General features: G+C 43.9%; 1 protein-coding gene across 1 annotated transcript in view; it reads right to left on the reverse strand.

The window, feature by feature from the left end:
* The window catches only part of ECHDC1 (ethylmalonyl-CoA decarboxylase 1), a 54,060-nt gene extending 30,496 nt beyond the window's left edge, over positions 1–23,564 (reverse strand). Inside the window, exon 1 of the mRNA XM_065401895.1 lies at positions 23,494–23,564. The gene's annotated coding sequence lies outside the window, so the exon portion shown is untranslated. The remainder of the gene's footprint in view (positions 1–23,493) is intronic.
* Between the last annotated feature and the right edge of the window lie 1,353 nt (positions 23,565–24,917).

Here is a 24,917-nt window from a genome sequence, read left to right on the forward strand (position 1 = left end):
TTGTAAGAGTAACCTTTCAAGTGTAACAGTCACAGAAAAGCCACAGACCTGAAGATGGATACTTAGGATGAGATTTGCAAAAGCACTCAGGTTTGGTCTAATTCAGCTCCCACTGACTCAATGGGTTTTACCACTGATTTCAATGGGAGAACGGTTAGGCCTATGCTGAGCACGTTTGGAAATTCCACCCTTAAAGTAATTAAAGAACCCTTAGATGAGACCCAAGAGGGTTTGAGGATGAGGCCGGAATGACCTGATCAAGAAACAATTAATTACTGATGTTTTCTAGCTGCTTCCTCTGCACCAGTCTGAGGAAAAGGACTTCTCTTCCAGAACAACTAATAACCATATATACGTAATTATAGTGGCCGATATAATTACAGTGGCATACAAAAGCATCAGTATTGTTATGGATATATCAGCTCTTTCTATGATGAACCCTTAGTTTTACAAATTTCCTATTGGTTGCAAGAGTTTTCTCCAGTTAATCTTGGTAAACAGAGTGTCTCTTCCTGAGAGCTATACTTTGTTGTGTTCGTGTATGTGAAAAATAACCAGATAGTTACAACTGTAACTTTACAGCAACCCTGTATTTTAACTGACCGAGATTGAAATCTAAAAATTACAGAAAGTTCCTCCCCATGGAGAGAAGGTTCTAACAGGGCATAATTGTCCACAAATGATTTCACAAGGATTTGGGGGGGAAAGATCTGTGTTAGCTCGAGGCAGCTAACCTGAGGAAAAAGTCTGTTGGATGCTATCGTATGAGGTCAAGAAAACTGTTCCCAGGAGATCTAAGGAAAGGGTTTGAGTATGATTATTGCTTTATAATTTGCTAGCCCAGTCCTGCCTTTGCCCAAGAAAACTCTGGAATGTCCCGTTGCCACACAGAAGACATAATACATGTTTATACCATTTTCCTGCCAGTGCCTTTAAAACCCACAGATGACTGTTAGGCAAGAACCAGTATAAAGGGAACAAGGAGAGGACCATAAGAGACTACGGCTATGGTGACACTAGAGAGCTTACAGCAGAGCAGGTGCACCCATGCAGCTGCGCTGCTGTAATCTCTCATGTAGCCGCTCTAAGGGGACAGGAGAGAGCTCTCCTGTTGACTTAATTAATCCACCCCCAACACCAGTAGCTATGTCGGCGGGAGAAGCTCTCCAGCCGACATAGCGCTGTCCACACCCCTGAGCGACATAAGTGCTAGTATAGACATAGTCTTAGGCCTGGTCTACACTATGAGCTTAATTCGAATTTAGCAGCATTACATCGAATTAACTCTGCACCCGTCCACACAACGAAGCCATTTATTTCGAAATAAGGGGCTCTTAAAATCGATTTCTGTACTCCTCCCCGACGAGTGGAGTAGCGCCAAAATAGATATTGTCATTTCGAATTAGGGTTAGTGTAGCCGCAATTCGATGGTATTGGACTCCGGGAGCTATCCCACAGTGCACCATTGTGACCGCTCTGGACAGCAATCTGAACTCGGATGCACTGGCCAGGTAGACAGGAAAAGCCCCGCGAACATCTGAATTTCATTTCCTGTTTGCCCAGCACAGGAGAGCACAGGTGACCACAGAGAGCTCATCAGCACAGATAACCATGCAGGCCAATAATCGAAAAAGAGCACCAGCATGGACCGTATGGGAGGTACTGGGTCTGATCGCTATATGGGGAGAGGATTCAGTGCTAGCAGAACTTCGTTCGAAAAGACGAAATGCCAAAACTTTTGAAAAAATCTCCAAGGGCATGATGGAGAGAGGCCATAATAGGGACTCAGAGCAGTGCCGCGTGAAAGTCAAGGAGCTCAGACAAGCCTATCAGAAAACAAAGGAGGCAAACGGTCGCTCCGGGTCAGAGCCGCAGACATGCCGCTTCTACGCCGAGCTGCATGCAGTTCTAGGGGGTGCCGCCACCACTACCCCACCTCTGACCATGGATTCCGAGGCGGGGGTAATCTCATCAGCTACACCTGAGGATTCTGCGGATGGGGAAGACGAGGAGGAGAAGGAGGACGAGCTTGCGGAGAGCAAACACCACTCCGTTCTCCCCAACAGCCAGGATCTTTTTCTCAGCCTGACTGAAGTACCCTCCCAAGCCTCCCAAGCCAGTACCCAAGACCATGACCCCATGGAAGGGACCTCAGGTGAGTTTACCTTTTAAAATATAAAACATGGTTTAAAAGCAAGCGTTTTTTAATGATTAATTTGCCCTGAGGACTTGGGATGCATTCGCGGCCAGAACAGCTAATGGAAAAGTCTGTTAACGTGTCTGGGGATGGAGCGGAAATCCTCCAGGGACATCTCCATGAAGCTCTCCTGGAGGTACTCCAAAAGCCTTTGCAGAAGGTTTCTGGGCAGTGCAGCCTTATTCCGTCCTCCATGGTAGGACACTTGACCGCACCATGCTTGCAGCAAGTAATCTGGTATCATTGCATGACAAAGCCTGGCAGCGTATGGTCCCGGTGTTTGCTGGCATTCAAGCAACATCCGTTCTTTATCTCGCTGTGTAATCCTCAGGAGAGTGATATCGCTCATGGTAACCTGGTTGAAATACGGGAATTTAATTAAGGGGACAGAGGTGGCCATTCCTACTGGGCTGTTTGCCTGTGGCTGAAAAGAAATCCTTCCCTGCAGTTAGTCAAGCGCGGGGGGGAGGGGGAGAATTGGCGCTGAGCTTTTCGCCTTTGGCTAGCAGGGATCTTCCCTGATACCAGCCACGCGGTGGGGGGAGGGGTACAGCAATCATCCCAGATAATTCATGGTGGGAGGGGGAGCGGGGGGTTAGTTTGGTTTCTGCAGGGATCTTCCCTGATACCAGCCACGCGGTGGGGGGAGGGATAAAGCGATCATCCCAGAGAATTGGATGGGGGGGGTGTTTAGTTTGTTTTCTGCTGCTGAAGGTTAACAGGAAAACCGCAGCAGTCAACGGGCTTTGCTTGGTATGTGGGAAAGGAGGGCGCAGAAGCCGAAAGACAGTGGCTTACCATGGCCGCATGCAAGCTGAATTCTGTTGCCCGGACCTGCGTCTGTGATCTAACACCAAAGCCACAGGCACTCAATATTAAGATGGAAAATGCGACCTTGTACTGAAATCACATGTGTTATGTAATGTGAATAGTGTTGTTCACCATGAAAGAGTATAAGCATTGTTCTGCAAAATGTATCATTTTAAAAACTTCTCTCCCTTTTTTCATCCCTCCAGCAGCTGCAAATTTTTCAAGCCTCCCTCCTCCGTCCCGAAGGCTATCTCAGATAAGGCGGCGGAGAAAGAGGATGCGAGACGAGATGTTCTCGGAAATAATGGAATGCACACGCAATGAAAGAACTCATTTGAATGAGTGGAAGGACACGGTATCTAAGTACAGGAAAGATGCCAGTGAACGTGAGGTCATGAGGGACGCTCGAGATGAGAGGTGGCAGGCTGCAACGCTGGGGCTGCTGCGTGATCAAACGGACATGCTCCGGCGTCTGGTGGAGCTTCAGGAACGGCAGCAGGATAACAGACTGCCGCTGCAGCCGCTGTATAACCTCCCTCCCCCCTCACCATGTTCCATATCCTCCTCACCCAGACGGTGTAAGAATGCGGGGGGGAGGCTCCGTGCACTCTCCCACTCCACCCCAGTGGACAGCCCAACCAAAAGGCTGTCATTATATTGAATTTTTTCAGTGGCCTTTTACTTCCCTCCTATCCTCCTCCCAAACCTCATCCGGGTTACCTTGTCGGTTCTCTCCCTATGTTTATAATCAATTAATAAAGAATACATGATTTTTAAACGATAGTGACTTTATTTCCTTTAAAAGCAAGCTGTGATTTAAGGGGGGAGGGTGGTTTGCTTACAGGGAATGAGTCAATCAAGGGGGCGGGTTTTCAACAAACAGAACTTTCACACCGTAGCCTGGCCAGTCATGAAAATGGTTTTCAAAGCTTCTCTGATGCGCAGCGCTTCCTGGTGTGATCTTCTAATCGCCCTGGTGTCTGGCTGCGCATAATCAGCAGCCAGGCAATTTGCGTCAGCCTGCCACCCCGCCATAAAGGTCTCCCCCTTACTCTCACAGAGATTGTGGAGCACACAGCAAGCAGCAATAACAATGGGGATATTGGTTTGGCGGAGGTCTGACCGAGTCAGTAACGAGCGCCAGCGACCTTTTAAACGGCCAAATGCACATTCTACCACCATTCTGCACTTGCTCAGCCTGTAGTTGAACAGGTCCTGACTCCTGTCCAGGCTGCCTGTGTATGGCTTCATGAGCCATGGCATTAAGGGGTAGGCTGGGTCCCCAAGAATAACTATTGGCATTTCAACATCCCCAATGGTTATTTTCTGATCTGGGAAGTAAGTCCCTTGCTGCTGCTGTTTAAACAGAGTAGTGTTCCTGAAGACGCGAGCGTCATGAACCCTTCCCGGCCAGCCCACGATGATGTTGGTGAAACATCCCTTGTGATCCACAAGTAATTGCAGCACCATTGAAAAGTACCCCTTGCGGTTTATGTACTGGGTACCCTGGTGCTCTGGTGCCAAGATAGGGATATGGGTTCCATCTATCGCCCCACCAGAGTTAGGGAATCCCATTGCAGCAAAGCCATCCACTATGACCTGCACATTTCTCAGAGTCACTACCTTTCGTAGCAGCAGCTCAGTAATTGCTTTGGCTACTTGCATCACAGCAGCCCCCACAGCAGATTTGCCCACTCCAAATTGATTCCCGACTGACCGGTAGCTGTCTGGCGTTGCAAGCTTCCACAGGGCTATCGCCACTCACTTCTCAACTGTGAGGGCTGCTCTCATATTGGTATTCTGGCGCTTCAGGGCAGGGGAAAGCAAGTCACAAAGTTCCATGAAAGTGCCCTTACGCATGCGAAAGTTTCGCAGCCACTGGGAATCGTCCCACACCTGCAACACTATGCGGTCCCACCAGTCTGTGCTTGTTTCCCGGGCCCAGAATCGGCGTTCCACGGCTATAACCTGCCCCATTAACAGCATGATCTCCAAAGCACCGGGGCCCGCGGTTTGATAGAATTCCATGTCCATGTCCTCATCATTCTCGCCGCCGCGCTGCCGTAGCCTACTCCTCGCCGCCTGGTTTTGCAGGTTCTGGTTCAGCATAAACTGCACGATAACGCGCGAGGTGTTTACAATGTTCATGACTGCTGTCTTGAGCTGAGCGGGCTCCATGCTTGCCGTGGTATGGCGTCTGCACTGTTCCCCCAGGAAAAAGGCGCGAAACGGTTGTCTGCCGTTGCTTCCCTGGAGAGGGGGGAGGATGTACCCAGAACCACCCGCGACAATGTTTTTGGCCCCATCAGGCATTGGGATCTCAACCCAGAATTCCAATGGGCGGAGGAGACTGCAGGAACTATGGGATAGTTATGGGATAGCTACCCACAGTGCAACGCTCCGGAAATCGACGCTAGCCCCGGTACATGGACGCACACCGCCGAATTAATGTGCTTAGTGTGGCCGCATACATTCGACTTTATACAATCTGTTTCCAAAATTCGAATTATATAAATTTGGATTAATCCGTAGTGAAGACATACCCTAAGAAAGACCACTGAGAGACGTGCTGCAATGTTTCTGTTGTCAGACTAGGACAAAAAGCCAAAGGAACTTTTTGTCAATCCTAAGGGTTCTTTCTGGAAAGCAGCTCTGATCTGAACCCGAACCAAAATTTATTCATAATAGAGAGAATTTTTGATAGTTGACTTTTAAGTCATGTGTTTGTTAAAAATAGAGCAAATTAATAATTATATATGCATATGCACACACTGTTTAGAACCTAAATAAAAAGAGTGAAGGGTGAACAATGCTGCTACTGGCACGTTTGTCTTTCATAGATTCAAAGCTTCCAATGTCAGAAGGGACCATTGTGATCATCTAGTCCAGTGGTTCTCAACCTTTTGGGGCTCATTTGTAAATGTTTATGACCTGTTGTGACCCAGTAAATAGTCTGGGGGTGCAGACCCTGGGGCAGTTTCAGTCAGGTCCTGCATCTGGGGGGCGGGGGTCCTGCCCAGCACTCACCCCACAGTGGTGGTTTCTGCAGCTCCTATGCTGTGGGTGTGGCTGGGCTCGGCTCTCCATTCTAGGCATTGCAACCTCCAGAGTTGCAGCACCACTCAGGTTTGGCCCCACTCCCCCTCACTGGACCAAATTTGTGAGAGTGGAATTGCGACCTGGCTCATGGGGTTGCACTGCCCCACACTTAAATTTGGCCTACCCAGACTACCGGCATCATGGTGGCTGGGCCAAGCCTGAGTAGCAGTGGGACCACAGAGATTGCAGTGCCTGGAGTAGGAAGGCGAGCCCAGCCCACCCTGTAGGACAGGAGCCACGAGAGCTGCCATGCAGAGCTGTAACTAGGCATTTTAGCTCCCACGGCGAGCAAGCATATTTGCGCCCCCCTACTAGAGCCCTGCAAGGGACTATTGTTTCAATAGTCCCGCCCCGCAAGACCCACTCCCACCTGCTCCCTCATTGTTTGTTGAATTTTTATCCCACTCCCGCTATTATGGCAGTGGGATAAAAATTCAACACACAATGCGGGAGCGGGTGGGGGTGGGTATTGCATGGGTGGGACAGGAGTGGGATTAAAAAATTAGTCGTCCTGCGCCACCACTAGCACAGAAGTAAGGGTGGCAGTACCATACCCACTGCAGGGCTCTACCTCAGTTGCATTTTTTTGGCATTCCCTCTCACCCCACCAGCTTTGCGCCCACTGCCCTACCCTGGTTATGGACCTGCTGTCACGTGACCCTTTGAAACATTTTGGCCTCCCAATTTTGGGTCCTAACCCATGGGTTGAGAAACCCTGATCTAGTCTGACCTCCTGTATAACACAGGTCATAGAATGTCCCCAAAATCATTCCTAGAGCAGATCTTTTAGAAAAACATCCCATCTTGATTTTAAAATTGCCATTGATGGAGAATCCATCACCACCATTGGTAAATTGTTCCCATGATTAATTGGAATCACCATTATAAATTTACACTTTGTTTCCTGTCTGAATTTGTCTAGCTTCAACTTCCAGCCACTGGATTGTATTATACCTTTCTCTGCTAGACTGAAGAGCTCATTATTAAATATTTGTTCCCCATGTAGATATTTATAGACTGTAATCAAGTCACCCCTTAACCTTCTCTTTTTTAAGCTAAATAGATTGATCTTCTTAAGTTTATTACTATAAGGCATGTTTTATAATCCTTTAATCATTCTCGTGCCTCTTCCCTGAACCCTCTCCAGTATATCAACATCCTTCTTGAATTGTGAGCACCAGAACTGAACACCATATTCCAGCAGATGTGTTATGCTTAAACAAAGCACACGGGATTTTTTATAGGGGAGAAGGCAGCATGCCACATTTATTGAGAATACAGCAGTTAGCATATGCTTTTCAGTCACACACACCCACCATGCACACAGTCCTGCCAGTTAATGTTTATAGTTACCAGTCCAGAGTCTGGATCAATCTAGTGGCCAGCCAGATTGGTCGCAGAGGGGAGCCAGGCTCTGTCGGTCATGAGCCGATGCTCCTGGAGTTGTGGCAAAATGAACCCAAAGTCACATGACCAAGCACCCTGTTCTTGTAGTCTTTTTTCCTCTGTTGAAGTCTAGGATTTGTGACCGGTTACTCCTTAATTGGTGTTATCTTTTGATGTTAACATTCCAAAACACCTCTGAGAGGGTCATCCCTTTTTTTTTTTTTTTTTTTTTTTTTTAATTTTTTATCCTGTCCTGGTTTTGATTTAATCAATTGTCTTGTCTTTAGAGGTGCCAGCCTCCACCTCAGGGTCGTCAATCTGCCCTTCCTCACTTATGGATGTGTGTTGATGGTTCTCTGGTGTCCTTAAGTTTCTTCACTCCTCCTTCCTTGACCATCTGACTTTAACAATGGCCTTCACACCTTATCTTTTCCTGATGCATGCATTCCTCATTCACACAAACAGTCTTTTACAGAGACCTTCAAAGGTATACAGCGGTTTTTATGTTGAGCAAGAAAGGCATTGTAAATTACACCTTACTAAATCTTGTAATCAAAACAGTTCACATTGTGGCCCAGGCCTTCAACATTCCTCTAATCTCCTCAACATAGACACAATACAAGATCCTGTCTCTTACTTACTAAACCTTAAAACAAAGAAATGTATATTTAACTAGAGTGCCTAATTTATAATACATATAGGAAACCATAGTAGACATTATAACTTATCATAAAACAAGAGTGACCATAATCAGTCATAAGGATTGTTCTGGTCTGTCCCTGCCTTAACATCAGTATAGACACTGGCAGTCTGTCAGATGCATGTCTACCAATGTCCCAGAGGGTCATTCCTTTCTGTTATTCAAAAAGGGTGGATGGGAGGATGATCAAATCATACATTAATTCTTATAGTACAAATATAAAATCCTGCTCCTACAGATGTCACACCAATGTCAAATGCATAGGTAAAATAACCTCTCTACCCCTACTCGAGAATATCCTGTTTATGCATCCCAGGATCGCATTAGCTCTTTTAGCAACAAGGTCATATTGCGATCTTATGTTCAGCTGATTATCTACCATGACTCCCAAAACTTTTTCAGAGTCACTGCTTCCCAGGATAGAGCCCCCCAATCCTGTAAATATGGCCTGCATTCTTTGTTCCTAGATATGTACATTTACGTTTAACTATTTTAAAATGCATATTGTTTGCTTGTGACGAGTTTACTAAGCAATCCAGATTGCCCTGTATCAGCGAGCTGTCCTCTTCATTATTTACCACTTTTTTTTCCCCAATTTTTCTGTCATCTGCAAACTATGTCGATGAAGATTTTATGTTTTGCAGACAGCAATGTCACCCTTTACTGAGTGGCCAACACCTGTTCACCTGTGAGCTCTCGGTCGATTTCTGACTTTTCATGGTAGATTGTAAATAGCTGTAAGACTACTAACCATTATTGAGGCCATAAACCTTGTGTTTGCACCTTCTACCCCAAATAAATAAAAAAAGGTTTGTGTGTGTGCATGTGCACACGTCTATATATTCTGTAATGACACTCACAGCAGCAGGGAAAGGGTTCATTTTTACAGGGATAGCTATGGAAAGCTTCTCCTAAAATACCTCCAAAGACAGAACTATTTGCTAAGTATAAGGTGTTATCTTCATCCATGACAGACTATTTCCATCTTACATTAGAATACGAGAGAGAGACTGTTTTTAAAAAAAGCTACCAAGTTGGTGATGAATTAATTTGTACTTGTTCTTCTGAGATCAATCTTTTATACTGTTTATAACTCCAAACTCTATTTAATCACACACCTCCTTCTGCCCATGACATTTCAACAATCACCTTTTAGAATTGTTTAAATTGTTTTTCTGCTCCAAGTATAGACTTAACAGATTTCCAAAGCTGGTTTTTTGTTTTGTTTTTCTTTTTTAATTAAAGTTGCTTCTCTGTCTGGTCTTTTTGATAGATCTTCTGTTTTCTGTTTGCACAGCACCTAGCATAATAGGCCTTTCAGGACTACCATAAGACAAAGAAGAAGAAGAAGAAAAATACATAACAAATGACAAAGTGGACTAATTCACTAGTTTTTCATTATGGCAACCTGAGTTCACAGATGAAAACAGGTTGGTAATCTCAATCTTCTGACCCTTTATAGTCTATACTGGACATGCTACCACATAATAAAAGCTACTGCACAGCTACTAGTCTCGGCTCAAGAGAGGACAGACTAGAGAAGCAGGGATGATCCAGGTGTGTTAGCAGAGCTGTGTGGGATAACTTGCGCTGTGCTTTCCTTTATTATGCTTGACTTACTGCAGTGCTATTAGTCCCCCACTTTCACAGACTCAAAATTTCCGCAGTCACCACAAAAAACAATACACTACATTTAACTGTCAGTGCAGTCAGTGACTGCCTCCAAAGCATACACAAAAGACACAAACCTCTTTTTATTAGTTTAACTCACTGCCAAATTATACCTGTATGATCACGTTTGATATTTCTTAAATTTTGCCCGTTAAAAATAAGTTAAGAGCAAAATAGACTCAAGCTATGGAAATTTTATTCCAGAAAAAAATCTGACAATTTAAATTCTGTGTGGCTGTATGCATTAACAGGCTTTTTTACTATTATTGCTATGGCAATAAAGAGCATCAGCAAGTGAAGGATTAGAAAACAAATTGGACATCATTGCTTGCTGATCATGAGTCATGATTAATGACTCATACAAGACAAGGTATTATCATGGAATTATTTTTCACCATCCTCCATAATACTGGTCACTGTACAACATTATTTTAATTCAATGAAAAAAGATTTTTTAACAGCTCAATCTGAGAAAGATAACCACTTCGGACAATAGGACTTGAGAGACCACGTAGGACAAGCTCAGAATTTAAGCATTTAGTTCTTTCATACCAAAGGCATTTTTGTTGATCTCTAACAAACAAAAAGCAAAATTTCAGTCAGCGTGGAGCACTTGCAGCCCATGGAATGGCTGGAATTGATTTTTGCAGGTTGTTTATGGTAAGAGTACAACAGAGTGGAGTAAATATAACAAATGCTGTTTGGATTCTTTAATTATAAATATTCTCTGTTAAACCAATCAAGTAAAATTGCTAAATTCTCGGATTATAACATGACTATACAGAACAAACTGGTCAAGAAGATAAAATGGCCCAATAGGACTTGAGAGACCCAGGTTCAATTCCTGCTCCACCACTGACTGTAAACAAAGTCAAAGACTTGCTGTGCCTCAGCCGCCCCATATGTAAAATGGGGACAACTACATTAAAGATTGTGAGGTGCTCAGAATGGTGGGGGCCACATAAGTACGTGAGATTTACTAGGACTGTTAGTGGAAGTATAGGGTATGCTACAGGGTATGCTACACTCCACTATTATCTGTACCATAACACTGGTCTACAATTTTTGAGAAGTCGTCTGCTTCAGAGATAAAATGTGCTATTTATTATGTATTTTGATGTGCTGAATTCAAATATGACAATTAAAACAACTGATTGGCTACTGTTTCTAAGATATTTAAGTTTTTACATTTTATGTCTATGTATATTGTGTAGATACAGTTTTAATCATAAATTGTAAACCTAGGTCTTTTCATGTGTTTATGGTTGCTTTACATGATAATATTTCACCTGTCCTGTTTATGTAACACTTTAAAAATCAGCAAAAGGGTTATATAAATAAAATTTATTATGAAACAAAAGGCAAAAAACTATTATGTACATAGTTTAGTCCTATTCAGTGTCTACTCGGCGCTTCTTGGCTTGTCTCTTGTATTCATTAAATGGAGCATCTCTTGTCACTGTCCAGCAATAGTCTGCAAGCATTGATGGGCTCCATTTGCCCTGATAGCGTTTCTCCATTGTTGCAATGTCCTGGTGAAATTGCTCGCCGTGCTCGTCGCTCACTGCTCCGCAGTTCGGTGGAAAAAAATCTAGATGAGAGTGCAAAAAATGTATCTTTTGTGACATGTTGCAACCAAGGCTTTTGTATGCCTTGAGGAGGTTTTCCACCAACAACCTGTAGTTGTCTGCCTTGTTGTTTCCGAGAAAATTTATTGCCACTAACTGGAAGGCTTTCCATGCCGTCTTTTCCTTGCCACGCAGTGCATGGTCAAATGCATCATCTCGAAGAAGTTCACGAATCTGAGGACCAACAAAGACACCTTCCTTTATCTTAGCTTCACTTAACCTTGGAAATTTTCCATGGAGGTACTTGAAAGCTGCTTGTGTTTTGTCAATGGCCTTGACAAAGTTCTTCATCAGACCCAGCTTGATGTGTAAGGGTGGTAACAAAATCGTCCTTGATTCAACAAGTGGTGGATGCTGAACACTTTTCCTCCCAGGCTCCAATGACTGTCGGAGTGGCCAATCTTTCTTGATGTAGTGGGAATCTCTTGCACGACTATCCCATTCACAGAGAAAACAGCAGTACTTTGTGTATCCAGTCTGCAGACCAAGCAAGAGAGCAACAACCTTCAAATCGCCACAAAGCTGCCACTGATGTTGGTCATAGTTTATGCACCTCAAAAGTTGTTTCATGTTGTCATAGGTTTCCTTCATATGGACTGCATGACCAACTGGAATTGATGGCAAAACATTGCCATTATGCAGTAAAACAGCTTTAAGACTCGTCTTCGATGAATCAATGAACAGTCTCCACTCATCTGGATCGTGAACGATGTTGAGGGCTGCCATCACACCATCGATGTTGTTGCAGGCTACAAGATCACCTTCCATGAAGAAGAATGGGACAAGATCCTTTTGACGGTCACAGAACATGGAAACCCTAACATCACCTGCCAGGAGATTCCACTGCTTTAGTCTGGAGCCCAACAGCTCTGCCTTACTCTTGGGTAGTTCCAAATCCCTGACAAGGTCATTCAGTTCACCTTGTGTTATGAGGTGTGGTTCAGAGGAGGAGGATGGGAGAAAATGTGGGTCCTGTGACATTGATGGTTCAGGACCAGAAGTTTCATCCTCTTCCTCGTCTGACTCAAGTCAGAATGATTCTGGTGCATCAGGAACCGGCAGTCCTTCTCCATGGGGTACTGGGCCATATAGCTGATGGAATGTTTGGATAATGCACAGTCCGCTTTTTCTTCTTTGACACACCTTTCCCAACTGGAGGCACTATGCAGAAGTAACAATTGCTGGTATGATCTGTTGGCTCTCTCCAAATCATTGGCACTGCAAAAGGCATAGATTTCCTTTTCCTGTTCAACCACTGGCGAAGATTTGTTGCACAAGTGTTGCAGCATATGTGTGGGGCCCACCTCTTGTCCTGATCTCCAATTTTGCAGCCAAAAGAAAGGTGATAGGCTTTCTTAACCCTAGTGGTTATACTGCGCTTTTGTGATGCAAAAGTCACTTCACCACAAACATAGCAGAAGTTATCTGCACTGTTCACACAAGTACGAGGCATCTCTGCTCACTTTGGCTAAACAGAAATGTGTCCCTTTGCAAAATCAAACACTGACAAATAAGAGAGCACGACACTGTATGATTTCTAGAGCTGATATAGGGCAATTTGTTCAGCAGAGTGATGTAAGCTTCGTTATGATTACATCATCCATGACTTCTAGGAATAACATGATGCAATTCATATCATATATGATGCAATACCAGCTTCAGATTGCATCATTCACTGTTTTGCCTAAAAAGCAAGTACTGTCCAAACCCAGTCATAGATTTATTCATAGATCCAGTCAAAGATGTATTTTAGTCATTTCTGGTTTAAATTGAGATCCCTTCCCTTTATAACTCACTTATCCTCCGCCATTCCCACGTCAAGGGTCGTATATACTGACCCAATAGCATATCTTGAAAACTAAAGCCAATCAACAATTTTAAGCATCATTTTCGTTCTCAGTGACCCAGAATTAGTAAAGTTTGACTACATTTATTTCAGAAGCATTTTGGCTGTAGAGCAGTGTAATCAGTTTATAAAATAACTTTTTCAATGACAAACTTTCCTGTAGAAGTCACAGGTGGTCAACACGGGAGTAATTAGCATTGTGGCCTGTTAGTATTTTTAGCATGTTTTTAAACTTGCCAGAGCTCTGGCATATTGCAAGTGATCACTAATATATATCTACACCAATGGCTGGTGATGGTTATAAATAAGGCTAAGATTTTGTCATGGTTATTTTTAGTAAAAGTCACAGACAGGTCACAGGCAATAAACAAAAATTCACTGAAGCCGTGACCTGTCTGAGACTTTTGCTGCTGTGACTCCATGGTTTCCCCCACCACCGTGGTGGCTGGAAGCTTGGGGTTCCCCACTCAGCCCACAGCAGCTGGGAGCTGCAGGGTGACCATATTTCCCAAAGAGAAAATGGGACACCCCAGCTGCTCGCTCAAGGCGTCCCCCTCCCCCACGCGAGGCTGTCGCCCATCGCTGGAACCCTGAGGAGGGCCCCCTCAGGAGTCTGTCATCTGTGGCTGAAACCTTTCAGGGGGCCCCCTGTCGCTTGAACCCTGCCAGGGCCCCACTGGCTGTCAGCTCCAGAGTCCTGCAGCCCCTGGGCTGAAGCAGAGAATGTCATGGAGGTCTCTGGAAGTCAGGGATTTAGGGTTTTGTTTGCCCTTGGACTTTCAAATCACGGATTCATCTGACCTCATACCCAGTATTGACACTTAAGTTCAATGCCAGAGGAGGGCTGTGCATTCCTTCTCTAAACCAGGCAATTCCATGCTCCAAGACCAGGTGGGAGGCTGTGAGCTATGATTCATGACTGCCATATTTGTCCTGGGCATGCAATCCCATTCTGTTATTCCAATTCCTTTCTCACAGCTGAAACAGCCTGGCACACTGTACTATTTGGGAACTGTTAGCAATATTACTAGATGCTGCCAAAAGGGTGATGGGCCTGCCAGTGACCACTGGTCCAGCTTCCCTCTTGTTGCATGTGGAGAGGGGAGAAAAATCTCCACTGGCCTCCTCCTGGGCATATCCTCATCTCAGGTCTCCGTTCCCGGCATGTGGGGAAGGGAGAAAATAATTCCTGATACCTTCACAGGCACCGGTGGGGGGGCGGGGGGGGGGAACAAAAAAAAAAAAAACACAGATGCCCTTCAGCCTTTCCTGTTCCTCAGGAGGACTGATAAAAAAAAACTGCTGACTCCTGGAGCCTATGACTGAATACCCTCAGCTGGTATGTGAAGGTGGGTGGGTGGAGGGCCACACTATTGTTGGAGGGGAATGCTAAGCTGTGAGTGGCATGGGCAGGCCTGGCAACAGCAATTCTGGGCCCCAGGGCCATCCCTAGGGGGGTGCAGAACCTGGGGCGGAAGTGACGAATCCGTCAGTTCCGGGACCAACCGCGCTGGCCAATCACGCCAGCCCGCAGGTCCCCCCAAAGCATGGGGCCTGGAGCGGTCACCATCCGGCGTGCGCTTAGGAGCCCGGCGGCCCGCCTGGGTGATTTAAAAGAGCACGGGGCTCCCGGCCCCCGCCGTCACTACCGCGGCAGCAGCTGCGGGCCACCGGGCCCTTTAAAATCACCTGGGCCCCTGGGCAATTGTCCCCTTTGCCCCCCCCCATCGGTGGGCCTGGGCATGGGGCTCTTTACAGACCCCTCCTTTTTTATGTGGACTTGCACCTATGTTTATGATATCTGATGCTAGTAAATAGCTTTAAATGTTAGAAGTTCAACCTACCAGCACTGGTGGTACTTGGAAGGAGAGTAACATGGAACTCTCAGAAGGGAGAGCTTTGAGCAGCATTGGTAAGGGGCAGGAAAGGAGAGTGGCAACCAGGAGATGGAGGGAAGAAAGAAAAAAAAGGGGGGGGGGCAGTATCCTGGACCAGAGACTGTGCTCCTTGTTACTCAAGACCAGAAGTTTTGCCTTTAGAAATGCCAGTTCAGGCATCAGGAAGTAGCAGATGTTACAGGACAGGGCCAAACTGGAGCATGACCCTTGCTTTTAAAATCTGTCCCTACTTTCCAACTGTATCCCCTATTTTTTTGTCATTGGTGGGACAATGTCTTACTTGGACAAATTTCTGAAAAGAACCATGAAGGTAATTAAACACTGGAACAATTTAACTAGAGACCTAGTGGATTATCTTTACACTTTTCAGAGTGGTAGCCGTGTTAGTCTGTATCAGCAAAAAGAACGAGAAGTACTTGCGGCACCTTAGAGACTAACAAATTTATTGAGCATAAGCTTTCGTGAGCTAAAACCCAGTTCATCGTATGCATGCAGTGGAAAATACAGTAGGAAGATATATATACACACTGTGGACATGAAAAAATGGGTGTTGCCATAACAACTATAACGAGAGTAATCAATTAAGGTGGGCTATTATCAGCAGGAGAAAAAAAAAAACTTTTGTAGTGATAATCAGGATAGCCCATTACACTGAAGTCATTAAATCAAGATGGGAGAAGATATGCTATTTCTTCATCAGATTCAAGCATTTGCCTAAGGAGGTAGTAATAAGTATGTATTTGCTTTATTAAGTGAAAAGTCTTGTGAAAAAAAAATGACATGGCCAGCAAGTAGTGTTTGATGGGTGCTTTTTAGACATCTATATATAATGGGGGGAGGGATAGCTCAGTGGTTTGAGCATTGGCCTACTAAACCCAGGGTTGAGAGTTCAATCCTTGAGGGAGCCACTTAGGAATCTGAGGAAAAATCAGTACTTGGTCCTGCTAGTGAAGGCAGGGGGCTGGACTCAAGGTCCCTTTCAGGTCTAGGAGATAAGATATCTCCATTAATATATATAAAAAAAAAAAAAAAAAAAGATAGATGAACTCCATCCAACTATAGCTATACAGTACTAGAAATTACAACTCCCCACCTTCTACAAAATCCTAGATTATTAAAGGTAGCTAGATTCATTGAAATAATAGAATTACATCAAGGATGTATTTGCCCCACAAAGTTTTAGTAACTTTACAGTCAGCAAGCCAAGTTTTCAAAAGCATTCCTCTAAAATGTCACCCACAAATATAGCTTATCTATGGAGATGGTTGTAATTCCCAGTCTTCAGGAAGAGAGAGACAGACAACCCAAGCCTGGTTTAATGTTCCTGAGCTGGTACAGTATGATTCATAAATATCATGGGCCAGATGTAGCCGCTATAATTGAACCTGTAATTTTCTCCACCCAAGGTGTTTCTTTTTCAAATCTGAGAATGTAATTCCCCAACTCTGCAAGTAAACTGGCTCTGAGGGAGGAATAAATGCAACATTCTTATCATCATACCGTAGGTCTCAAAATGTAACTGTAAGAGGGGAATATTCATTGAGCGGGTTTGTTTCCAGTGGGTAGCTCTACACTATTTAACATTTTTATCAAAGCCCTGGAAGAAAACATAAAATTATCCCTGATAAAATTGGGGGAGTGGTAAATAATGAAAAGGACCAGTCACTGATTCAGAGCTATCTGGATCATTTGGTAAACTGGGCACAAGCAAATAATGTGAGTTTTAATATGGGTAAACGTAAATGTATACATCTAGGAACAAAGTAGGCCATACTTACATGATGGGGGGACTCTATCCTGGGAAGCAATAAGTCAAAAACATTTGAGGATTGTGGTGGATAATCATGAGCTCTCAGTGTGACGCTGAAGCCAAAAGAGCTAATGCAATCCTGGGATACATAAACGCGAAATCTTGGGTAGTAGTAAAGAAGTTATTTTACCTTTGTATTTGGCATTGGTGCAACCTCTGCTGAAATACTGCATCCAGCTCTGGTGCCCACAATTCAAGAAGGATGTTGATAAATTGGCGAGTTCAGAGAAGAGCCATGAGATTGATTAAAAGATTAGAAAACATGCCTTATAGTGATGGACTTAAGGAGCTCAATCTATTTAGCTTAACAAAGAGAAGGTTAAGGGATGACTTGATTACAGTTTGTAAGTATCCACATGGGGAACAAATATTTAATAGGGGGCTCTTCAATCTAGCAGAGAAAGGTGTAACACAAGCCAACAGCTGGCAGTTGAAGCTATTTAAATTCAGACTGGAAATAAGCTGTACATTTTTAATGGTTACAGTAATTAACCATTGAAACAATTTACCAAAGGTTGTGGTGGATTCTCCATCACTGACCATTTTAAAATCAAGATTAGATATTTTTCTAAAAGATCTGCTCTAGGAATGATTTTGGGGAAGTTCTAGGCCTGTGTTATAGAGGAGGTCAGGTTAGATGATCATAATGGTCCTTTCTGGCCTTCAAACCTATAAATCTTATACTAGTAAGAGCAGCAGGCTAATCAGTTTAGTTGCAGAGGATTCGCAATTTATCTGCACCAGTGACTGGTGTCTTATTTTTTGCGGATGTGTCTTCAATATGTTTTCAGTCTAGTAAGCGTTTTTTTCATTAAAGCACTTCTCATTTTGCTCCCTACTCTTGCAACTTCACAATAATCTACCCAGCCTTCATGAAGACAGGTGTTCAAGGTCCCTTACCTGCAGGGACCACAAGGGTCATCTAGTCTAATCCCCTGCCAAGATTCAGGATTTGTTGTGTCTAAACCATCCAAGACATGGCTGTCCAATCTCCTTTTGAAAGCCTCCAGTGAAGGAAATTCCACAACTGCCTGAGGCAGTTTGTTCGATTGTCCTACTGTTCTTACAGTTAGGAAGTTTTTCCTGAGATTTAATGTAAATCTGCTATGCTATGCTGTAGTTTGAACCCACTGCTTCTTGTTCTGGTCTCTGTAGCAAGAGAGAACAATTTTTCTCCATATTTTTTATGGTAGCCTTTCAAATATTTGAAGACTGCTATCATGTCGTCTCCTTAGTCTTCTCATTTCCAAACTAAAAATAGCCAGTTCCTTCAGCCTTTGCTCATATGGCTTGCATTCCGTCCCTTTGATCATCTTTGTCGCTCACCTCTGGATCCTTTCCAGTTTCTCTACATATTTTCTATACAAAACTGGACATAATACTCCATCTGAGGCCTAACCAGCACCGAGTAGAGCGGTACTATCACCTCCCCGTGACTTGCTATGCCTCTGTTAATGCAACCCAAAATTGCACTTGCTTTTTTTCCCCCAACAGCGTCACATTGTTGACTCATGTTGAGGTTGTGATCCACCACAACTCCCAGATCCTTCTCAGCAGTGTTGCTGCCAAGCCAGTTATCCCCCATTCTGTATTTGTGCATTTGCTTTTTCTTCTTTGTTGAATTACATTTTGTCATCTCTAGCCCAGTTCTCCAATTTATCAAGATCCCTTTGAATTTTAGTTCTATCCTCCAAAGTGTTTGCAACCCCCTCCCTCAGCTCTGTCTCATCTGCAAATTTGATCAGCATGCTCTCCATTTCCACATCCACCAGATCCAGAACAGATCCCTGTGGAACCCCACTTGAGACCTCCCTCCAATTTGACACCACTCCATTAATAGTTACTCTTTGTTTGCAGTTGTTTAATCAATTATGTATCCACTTAGTGGTAGTTCTACCAACCCCGCATTTCTCCAGCTTACTTATGAGAATGAAGAGTTTGGAGAAAATCAGGCAAAACATTCTCAAGAAAGCAGGATTCCCCAAAAAGCTTTGCCAAAAGTTAGAAGAATTTCCTAATGGTCCTCACTTCCCATTCCCTCTTCTGAAACAGTTAGATCTTAGAAATACACCTCTACCCCGATATAATGCGACCCGATATAACACGAATTCGGATATAACGCGGTAAAGCAGCGCTCTGGGGGTTGGGGGGAGAGGGGCTGCGCACTCCGATGGATCAAAGCAAGTTCACTTATAACGCGGTAAGATTTTTTGGCTCCCGAGGACAGCATTATATCGGGGTAGAGGTGTACCAAGATCCAAGATTTTCAGAAGTGACCTGTGATTTAAGATGCCTCAATTTTTGGTTGCCTGAGTATGAGATACATTAAAGGGGCCTGATTCTTAGAAGCTGGGTACTGAGTACTTTCTGAAAACCAGGTTTCTTCAGATGTCTCAAAGACAGATACCCAAGTATCAAGTCAACCAAAATCACTAGTCACTTTTAATATTTTTAGTAAAAAAATATTTGTTTTGTTTCTATTTGTTATGCTGAGGTAGCTTAATCAAGGAGGAGTCTCTTTCAGTAGCATGAGGCTGCGGAAGAGGGAAGGGACAATAGTTATTGGGACCTGATCCAAATCCCATTGACTTCAATAGGAACTGGATCAGTCCCCTACTTACTAAAGAGATGGAACATCTTAAGATACTTGCATGAGCCCATGCAGGCATTATAATATTCATATGGACTCTGGTAAAGCTGGGTCAGATCTACCATCACATTGCACCTTAGGTTGTCTGCACCCATAGACAACAAAGCTTCAATAGAACATACCTCCATTTTAGTCCATGACTCTTCACTGATAATTGACGAACTTATTCTATGAGCATCATGTTAATAATGCCGAGATGTCCAGACCAATAAATATATCTTTTAGAAACCAAAAATCAATATCAAATGTCATAGACATTATTCAAAAATGTAAGGAATTTTCTAGACAAAAGGCTTCATCATTGATGGAGCTAAAGTTATAAATATTAAACTTAAAATCTCAAGAGAACCTTGTAGTTTCACCAAATCCACAAATGTTAGCCTGGTATTTCAAAATTCAGAGTAAAATATAACAGTAGAAGCTATGGAAATACAGAATGCAAGAGAATCATATGTTTATTATTATTATTCCTTAAGGTCCAGCAAGATGCTATACAAAGTGAAATATAGAGAAAGTCCCTGATTTTAGCAGATAAGGCTGATCTTGCAAACTGGACCCCTCATGGATGCAGGAGTACATCTGCATAGACCAGCATATAGGATCAGGGCCTAAAGGAAACAGTTAAAACAAGGCATATTGACACAGAGAAAGAGAGAAAGACTTTCTTTCTGACTGTTTAAAATAGATACAATATTATCAAAAGCTTAAAATCCAAAATATTTCACCATCCCAGCACATAGTATTAGCTGATCTTGGGGAAAAATTTGATGGGTTGCTTTCACAATGTTCAGAACCACACCAGTGACTCTGAAAATTAAGAAGTGAGCTTATGTCTTGTTGACGGACTGCTTGGGTACTATTTTATATTTAAAGGATTTAGTCAACATGATTTTTTTTAATTGACTAATTTTTTTTAAAAGATTCAGTCTTGTGACAGAACACCATTTAATTAAAAAAAAAAAGTTAGAGCATTCTGTTTAATCTTTAGGCATGTTTACAGGAGTCTTTGGGGTGGGCTCAAAAGTAACACCAAATTCAGTCACGTGTATCCCACCTTCCCTTTCTATCTTAGATACTTATATCACCAAGTTACCTGAGTGCCTCACATTTTATCTTCACAAGGGATTTATCCTTCCTTGTGAGGTAAGGAAGTACTATTATCTCTATTTTACAGATGGGCAAGTCACAGTCTCTCTGTGCTGCAGTTCTCAAGATCACACCGGAAGTTTGTGGCACAGCAGAGAACTGAATCCAAGTACTAGGCTAGTGCCCTAACCACTGGACCATCCTTCCTTCCCACATGTCTGTCTGTTCACACACCTGTCTACTGCCTCTTCAATTTCTATTTTGCTACCCTCCTGCAGAGTATACACTTGAGCCGCTGTCAGGCCGTGCAGGACAGTGATGCAACTGATCATCTGCAAAAATGACGCTGCCAAATTGCAGAAAGTATACAAATTTAAAAACCAGAGAAAAATAAGTATTTCCTCCATGCTCTGTTCTAGGAATCATAGAATATCAGGGTTGGAAGGGACCTCAGGAGGTCATCTAGTCCAACCCCCTGCTCAAAGCAGGACCAATCCCCAACTAATCTCAGAGGTTCTGTAACAATAGTAGGTACAGCTTTTCAGACAGAAGTGTAATTTTCCAGACAACAGTGTCCCTTTAATCCTAAATGCACCTGCCTATTTAAGACACACCAAACTGTTCCTGCCTTTGTTAACACAACACACATTTCTGAAAAAGTGACAGGTTTTACAACTCTTCACCGAAAGTTACTGGATTCCAGACAATAATTCAGGACAATTCCCCCACATAGTATCAAATGTAAAAGCGTTGTTATTTGCAGTGTTGTTCCCAGAATATTAGAGAGACAAGGTGGGTGAGGTCATATATTTCATTGGACCAACTTCTGTTGATGAAAAAGACAATCTTTTGAGCTACACCGAGCTCTTCTTCAAGTGTTATGACACTTAGTATAGACATGTAGCTGCTATATCTAGAACTACAAGTCTCTAACAAAAATTTAATAGCTCACATGCCAGATGCACAGTGAGGTGAGATTACACTTAGGTATCCTAGATACACTTGTATTATACCAGGTTTCAGAGTGGTAGCCGTGTTAGTCTGTATCAGCAAAAAGAACCAGGAGTACTTGTGACACCTTAGAGACAAATTTGAGCATAAGCTTTCATGGGCTAAAACTCACTTCATTGTACCCCAGAGCTCCTCACCTTCTAAGTGGATTTGAAATGTCTACAGTCTGCAAACACCTTAAAATCCTTATCAAACCCTCCTTCTTCAAAAGATTGCTATTTTGCATTTAATGTGTATGTGAAGTAGCAATTCAGCTCTTGCCACAACGGCAAGAGCTCCTAAACATGGTGTTAATAATCAACAGAGCTTAGCATTAAAAAGGAACAGGGTCTGAACACTATTAAGTAACATGCAGACAGAAAACAAGCAGCCTCATGAGGCTATAGACAGCTTCATACCAGAGAATCTCCTGGGGCAGGGAGAACCAAGGAAAGGTCACTAGCATTTCAAAATTCACAGCATTTGATCCACTCCAGCAACTAAGATTAAAACCCCATCCTAACACTAGGAAGGTTTAAGATTGTCCAGGTGACCCTGACTCTGCATTTGCATATATTTCTAGTGTTTGATTAGAAGTGGAACCTTAGTTTTGAATTTATTCAGGTAATATTCACTTTCTGTGAAAACTAGAGCTGCTCTTAAGGATTTTTCTCTCTTAAGTAATGAAGAGATATTTACTACCCTAGCTCCATTTTAACCTGCACTTTGTAAAGATGGGAGAAGAGAAACAAACAAAGAGATTTGTGGCAAGTCTTAGAATAATCACAGATTTATTCGAAGCAAAATAATGGGTTTGATTTTTTTAAAATGGTGCCTGTAAGTGCCTAATTTTCTGTGAATATTGCACATTCCCATTTCACTATCAAATCACGTGTCAGATTTCTATACACTTTTACAACAGTCTTCCAAACAGCTTGGCAAAACAAACAAAAACCCACCACCAAACCAACCAATCAACCCACCCCCACATTTTGTATCACCGTTTACAATTGCCTTTTTAATTATCAAAGGCAGGAAAAACAAACTAAAGTACCTTCTAAAACTCCACCGGGAAATATATATATGAATATGGCCAAAGAGAGGAAAGAGAAAGCAAACTGACCAGTATTATCTGGGTGGGAGTTAAATAGCAACATCAAGGACTTACAATTTGGGGGGACAATATGATACGAGGGGGGTTGGGGAGGAGGAGATGAGAACCAAACAGGTACTAATTTTACCTTGGAGCAAGGGGGAGCGAGACAGAGAGGAGAACCCAAATTCCCAGGGTTCACGCTGGGGGAGGAAAAGAGATGCCAGCCTGGAGGGAGTTAATATCAGGGATAGGGTGGGACAGATGAGAACCTACAATCCCAGGAAAAAAACAACAAGGAGTCTGGTGGCACCTTAAAGACTAACAGATTTATTTGGGCATAAGCTTTCGTGGGTAAAAACCTCACTTCTTTGGATGCATCCGAAGCTTATGCCCAAATAAATCTGTTAGTCTTTAAGGTGCCACCAGACTCCTTGTTGTTTTTGTAGATACAGACTAACCCGGCTACCCCCTGATACAATCCCAGGGTTAATTAATAATCATGGGGCAGAGGAGAGAGATTGGGGGAAGTAAGGAGAGGAGCCACCCCACAGGAGGGGGGGGAGCTGAGATTCCTTACCCCTGGGTTAACAGAGGGTGCATTAGCTCCAGCCCAGCGAGTCACTGACTTGGTTCTGCTCCCTGCAGCAAGTTGCTGCTCCAGCTCCAGGACAAGCAGCACACCGTGCTGCGGGGAAAGAGGCCCCTCCGGAAACCAGCACCGTGTGTAAAAGGGCCCAGTCAGGTCAGCAGAGAGGAGCTGGGACTCTGCTGATGTTGTGTGTGGCACAGTGACTAGGGCTGGGGCTAAGGGGAAGGCAGGGAGTCAGTGCCGCAGGGCGGGAGGCTGTGACCCACTCATGATCTGGAGTGGAGAGGTGTTAAAATGCTGCCACCCAGCTACAGGGAGCCTTGGGCTGATCACCCTGCCTCTGCTTGCTCATCCTGCTCCTCCGTGCATGCTGCTAAACCATCCCTGCCAGAGAGAGCTTAACTGTGGGGCTCATCACACTACTTCTGGAGAGCAATAATTTTCCCTTTGGGATAGACCAGATTGCTCCAAATGAGACATATTTTCAAAGCCTTAATTGCTTAGTGAGAATATGCCTGGGACATACGGGACACCCACTTTCCATCAGTGATGTCACCCTCGCCCACTGAATTGTGTGCGGGGTACTCAATATGCTTGCAGTATTTTGTCAGGACCAAAGGTAAGTTTGTCAAAGTATGAACCCCTCAATCCGAGCCCAGAGCACCTTTTTGCACCTCAAACTCCACATCCCCAGAGCCAGCACCCCCAGCCGGAGCCCTCATCCCTGCCCCTCCACCCCAACCTCTTGCCCCAACCCTGATCCCCCTCCCACCCTCCAAACCCCTCAGTCTCAGGATGCCCACTCCTGCATCCCAAACCCATTATCCCCGGTCCTACCCCAGAGCCCAGCACCCCCAGCTGGGGGAATTGCGGCGGGAGAGGGGAATTTGTTGTCATTTATGGTATTTCAGGATATGAATACACTGCAATTAGACACTCGCAACCGGCCTGTGCCGGCTGACTTGGGCTCACGGGGCTTGGGCTAAGGGACTGTTTAATTGCAGTGTAGGCTTCCAGGCTTGGGCTGGAGTACCCTGCAAATACTGGGGTCTAGTACCCTGCAAGGTGGGAGAGTCCCAGTGCTCAGGCTGCAGCTTGAGCCCAGACGTCTACACTGCAATGAAACAGCCCCACAGCCGGACTCGAGTCAGCTGGCATGGGCCAGCCACAGGTTTTTATTTGCAGTGTAGACATACCCTGGATGACATATTTCCATAGAGTTGTACCGAAATGAATGTACTGAGTTAACAAAAAACATAGGTAACACATTTTTTCTTGGATAAAAACAAAAACAATTAAACAAGAATGTGGAGCAAACATAAAACCAATGAAACTACGGCATACCCATCTTAAGGAGAGCTCACAAACTCCTGCAGGTGATACAGTTGAAAGGGTTCTCCTTCATTTTCGGGAGGGCTGATTGTTGTGGGAAGAGCTTGTCATTAGACTTACTGAAATGGT

This window comes from Emys orbicularis, chromosome 3 (genome assembly GCF_028017835.1).
Source record: "Emys orbicularis isolate rEmyOrb1 chromosome 3, rEmyOrb1.hap1, whole genome shotgun sequence".
Lineage (NCBI taxonomy): Eukaryota > Metazoa > Chordata > Testudines > Emydidae > Emys > Emys orbicularis.